Below are 5,973 nucleotides of genomic sequence, written 5' to 3' on the forward strand. Positions count from 1 at the left end.
AAGGCATCCATCAAATTCGGCAAGGAACACCACAGCGATCCATCACTTCACTGACGCATTGAGCAGCACCAGTGCATCCTTTATCCGCGCACGGATCGAGCCAGCCGGCCGTACCCTGTTTTCCTCCACGCCACCTACCGCCTTGCCATGAGCGAGCGAACACAGCACCAGCGAGCCCGCTTGCCCCGGCCCCGCCTGTCCCCTGCCGCCTTCGTTTTTCTGCAGAGCCATGCCGATCGAGTAGTGCAGCAACAGCAGCAGCGACCAGCGCCAGGGGCCGCCTTGGGTCTCTCGCGCGCGTACAGCGCCGCCGCTCCGGCCCGAGCCTCAACCACAGCGCCACCGAGCCGCCCCCAGCGCCGTGCATCCGCCAACACTCTGCTCCGCCTCATTGCCCAACGCCATGTCAGTTCCGCGCGCGCACCATGTCGATGCTTGTTCATGCATCCTACACCGCAGCAGCCTAGGACCAGCGCCGCGCATAGGCAGTTCGCGCGCCAGCACCTGTCGCCGCACTGCTCCAGTTGTCTGCCTTTCATCAGTCACCAAAACAGCTAGCAAAACCACCATCTGGAGCCGGAGGGGGGAATGTGTCCGGTATTTCATACTTAGGGGTGTTAAGTGCTCCAATCCAAACTTACGGGGGTCTATTGTCCCAAACCCAATACTTAGAGGGGTGATGTGGACTTCTTTCGAGAAAGAAACAGGTTGTATAGTCGCGTCCTAATTACATCAATTAATATTACTAAGCAAATTTATTTTTACAATGTGCTTACCGCATAGAAGTATTAGTGCTACCACTGTTATGATCGGAGAAAGTATTATTAATTAAATCAGCGTACACCGATTTGATTGAAAAAGTCCCAGAAATATGAAGCTTCCACTAGAACACATCTAGCTCCTCTAATAGGTTAACCAGCATCAAATGCCACACCAAATGTAGCCGGGAGGTCCAATTGTCTCCTCATATTTTATGGTACCGACTGAAAAACATCCAACATGCTGGCATATCTAGCATGGAGAGACGTGTCTCCCCCTCTCTCTCTCTCTCTCTCTCTCTCTCTCTCTCTCTCTCTCCCCGTCTCTCTCTCTCTCCCTCTCCCCCCTCTCTCTCTCTCTTGTATTGCTATTTTTCAGTTGATTGTCAAATTAAATTTGTTGCCATGTTGACAACTAAGAAAGTGTCATGCGAGAAAAACGAATTTTCGACTCTACATGAGTCATCGTTTTTAGAAAGGTGAACCTATAGATTTCGTAGGGAGTTGGGATTGCCATATGGAGTTGAGGTACTTGTTTCGTAGTAACTTTCACCAAATACATTTGTCATTCAACAACTTAAATAGCCACTTCCTTAGGAGACACGTGTTTTTCATCTCAAAGTCCTCCCTCTGGATCCCTAAACCACATTAGTCCTTTATCTATATATAACAATCCACTTAGTTAACCGATATTCTCGTTTATTTTTGTCGCTTTGATAAATAAAATTATCGGTGATAGTCCATCATCTTACATGGACCTTTGGGTATCTTGAAGAAAGATATCCTAAACACTGATAAACTTGTGAGGACATTAGCGTGATCAGGATAAGTCAACCTCCAAAAGACAAAATTTATCATTCCAACTCCTAATTAAGTTCCGCTTTCTGTCGATCTGTAGGGATACGTTGCATAGAAAACAAAAATTTTCCTACCGCGAGAACGCAAACCAAGCCAAGATGCAATCTAGAAGATGGGAGCAACGAGGAGATGATCGAGACTCACCCTTGAAGATTTCCAAAGCCTACAAGATGAGGCTCTTGTTGCTGCGGTAGACGACCACTTGCCGCTTGCAAAAGCGCGTAGAAGATCTTGATCACGGTGCCACGATCGGGCAGCACCTCCGTACTCGGTCACACATTCGGTGTTGATGAAGACGACGTCCTTCTCCCCGTTCCAGCGGGCAGCAGAAGTAGTAGCTCCTCCTTGACTCCGGCAGCACGACGGCGTGATGACGTGATATTATGCTACGCTTAATTGGGTGTGTCCATTACATCATTCATATAATGATATAACCTTGTTATTAATAACATCCAATGTTCATGATTGTGAAACTAATCATCTATTAATCAACAAGCTAGTTAAGAGGCTTACTAGGGACTCATTGTTGTTTACATATCACACATGTATCAATGTTTCGGTTAATAAAATTATAGCATGGTATATAAACATTTATCATAAACATAAAGATATATAATAACCACTTTTATTATTGCCTCTTGGGCATATCTCCAACAGTCTTCCACTTGCACTAGAGTCAATAATGTAGATTACATTGTAAGGTACCTAACACCCATGGCATTCGGTGTTGGTCATGCTTTGCCCTAGGGAGAGCTTTAGTCAACTGGATCTGCTACATTCGGATCGGTGTGTACTTTGCAAATCTTTACTTCTCCATCTTCGATGTACTCGCAAATCGAATGATAACGCAGCTTGATATGCTTCGAGCCTCTTGTGTGACCTTGGTTCTTGTGCATTGGCGATGGCACCCATGTTGTCACAGATAGATGACTAGTGGGTCCAATGCACTAGGACCCACACCGAGCTCTACAATGAACCTATTCATCCATACCGCTTCGATGAAGCCTCCGAAGGCGCTATGTACTCCGATTCCGTTGAAGACTTCGCCACCGTGCACCGCTTCGAGCTTGCCCAGGCTTCTGCAGACACCATTCAATATAAACACGTACCCGTGACCGTGACTTAGAGTCATCGGGATGAGTGTTCCAACTTGCATCGGTGTAACTTGTTACAACGAGCTCTTGGTCACCTCCATAACAAAGAAACATATCCTTAGTTCTTTTCAAGTACTTCGGGATATTCTTGACCAGTTGTCCGATGTTCCATTCCTGGATCACTTTGATATCTGCTAGTCAAACTAACAGCATGTGCTATATCCGGTCTTGTACATAGCATGGCATACATGATAGAGCCTACTTCCGAGGCATAGGGGATCTGACTCATCCTTTCTCTTTCTTCTGCCGTAGCCGGACCTTGAGTCTTACTCAAGACCTTGCCCTGTAACATAGGTAAGAATCCTTTCTTACTTTCGTCCATTCTAAACTTCTTTAGAATCTTGTCCAGGTATGTACTCTGTGATAGCCCTATTAGGTGTCTTGATCTATCTCTATAAATCTTGATGCCTAATATATACGATGCTTCACCAAGGTCTTTCATTGAAAAACTATTATTCAAATAACCTTTTACACTGCTTAATAGTTCTATATCATTCCCAATAAATAATATGTCATCTACATATAATATCAGGAATGTTACTGAGCTCCCACTCACTTTCTTGTAAATACAGGCCTCTCCATGACATCGTATAAACCCGAAGTCTTTGATCACCTTATCAAAGCGTCGGTTCCAACTTCTCGATGCTTGCTTCAGTCCATAAATTGAACGCTGAAGTTTGCATACTTTGTCGGCATTTTTAGGATCGACAAAACCTTTGGGTTGTACCATATACAACTCTTCCTCAATGTCTCCATTAAGGAACGCCGTTTTGACATCCATCTGCCAAATCTCATAATCGAAAAATGCAGCTATTGCTAACAAAATCCTCACGGACTTTAGCTTCGCTACAGGTGAGAAAGTCTCATCGTAGTCAACTCCTTGAATTTGTTGGAAACCCTTTGCGACAAGTCGAGCTTTATAGACAGTAATATTACCATCAGCATCTGTTTTTCTCTTGAAGATCCATTTATTCTCGACAGCCTTGCGGCTATCAGGTAAGTCTACCAAAGTCCATACTTTGTTATCATACATGGATCCCATTTCGGATTTCATGGCTTCTTGCCATTTGTTGGAATCTCGGGCTCATCATCGCTTCTTCATACGTCGCAGGTCTTCATCATTGTTGTCCACAATCATGACATTTAGACAAGGATCATACCAATCAAGAGTGGCACGTTCCCTTGTCGATCCGCGAGGTTCAAGTAGCTATCTCATTCGAAGTTTCATGATCATTATCATTAGCTTCCTCTCGTTGCCGGTGTAGGCGGCACAGGAACAACTTCCGACATCGCGCTACTCGATCAACTAGTGAAGATTCATCAATCTCATCGAGTTCTACTTTTCTTCCAAGTCACTTCTTTAGTGAGAAATTCTTTCTCAAGAAAGGTTCCGTTCTTAGCAACAAAGATTTTGCCTTCGGATCCGTGATAGAAAGTGTACCCTATAGTTTCCTTAGGGTATCCGATACGCGTACGACACGCGTCCGTTGGGAACCCCAAGAGGAAGGTGTGATGCGTACAGCGGCAAGTTTTCCTCGGTAAGAAACCAAGGTTTATCGAACCAGTAGGAGCCAAGAAGCATGTTGAAGGTTGATGGCGGCGAGATGTAGTGCGGCGCAATACCGAGGATTCCGGCGCCAACGTGGAACCTGCACAACACAACCAAAGTACTTTGCCCCAACGAAACAGTGAGGTTGTCAATCTCACCGGCTTGCTGTAACAAAGGATTAGATGTATAGTGTGGATGATGATTGTTTGCAAAGAACAATAAAACAAGTATTGCAGTAGATTTGTATTTGATGTAAAAGAATGGACCGGGGTCCACAGTTCACTAGAGGTGTCTCTCCCATAAGATAAATAGCATGTTGGGTGAACAAATTACAGTCGGGCAATGGACAAATAGAGAGAGCATGACAATGCACATACATGATATGATAAGTATTGTGAGATTTAATTGGGCATTACGACAAAGTACATAGACCGTTATCCAGCATGCATCTATGCCTAAAAAGTCCACCTTCGAGTTATCATCCGAACCCCTTCCAGTATTAAGTTGCAAACAATGGACAATTGCATTAAGTATGGTGCGTAATGTAATCAATAACTACATCCTCGGACATAGCATCAATGTTTTATCCCTAGTGGCAACAAGCACATCCACAACCTTAGAACTTTCTCGTCACTGTCCTGCATTTAATAGAGGCATGAACCCACTATCGAGCATAAATACTCCCTCTTGGAGTTAAGAGCAAAAACTTGGCCGAGCCTCTACTAATAACGGAGAGCATGCAAGATCATAAACAACACATAGGTAATAGATTGATAATCAACATAACATAGTATTCTCTATCCATCGGATCCCGACAAACACAACATATAGAATTACGGATAGATGATCTTGATCATGTTAGGCAGCTCACAAGATCCGACAATGAAGCACATGAGGAGAAGACAACCATCCGGCTACCGCTATGGACCCATAGTCCAGGGGTGAACTACTCACTCATCACTCCGGAGGCGACCATGGCGGTGAAGAGTCCTCGGGGGACGATTCCCCTCTCCGCAGGGTGCCGGGAGGTGATCTCCGAATCCCCGAGATGGGATTGGCGGCGGCGGCGTCTCGGAAGGTTTTCCGTATCGTGGCTCTCGGTGATCGGGGGTTTCGCGACGAAGGCTTTAAGTAGGCGGAAGAGCAACGCGGGGGCCACACGAGGGCCCCACACACCGAGGCCGCGCGGCCAAGGGCCAGGCCGCGCCGCCTGTTGTGGCGGCGCCTCGTGGCCCCACTTCCTTTCCCCTCGGTCTTCCGGAAGCTTCGTGCAAAAATAGGACCCCGGGCGTTGATTTCGTCCAATTCGAGAATATTTCCTTACTAGGATTTCTGAAACCAAAAACGTCAGAAAACGAAGAATCGGCTCTTCGGAATCTCGTTAATAGGTTAGTGCCGGAAAATGCATAAATACGACATATAATGTGTATAAAACATGTAAATATCATCAATAATGTGGCATGGAACATAAGAAATTATCGATACGTCTGGAGACGTATCAGCATCCCCTAGCTTAGTTCCCGCTCGTCCCGAGCGAGTAAACGATAACAAAGATAATTTCCGGAGTGACATGCCATCATAACCTTGATCATACTATTGTAAGCATATGTAATGAATGCAGCGATCAAAACAATGGTAATTGATACGTCTCCAA

This window comes from Lolium rigidum, chromosome 3, assembly GCF_022539505.1.
Source record: "Lolium rigidum isolate FL_2022 chromosome 3, APGP_CSIRO_Lrig_0.1, whole genome shotgun sequence".
Classification (NCBI taxonomy): Eukaryota; Viridiplantae; Streptophyta; class Magnoliopsida; order Poales; family Poaceae; genus Lolium; species Lolium rigidum.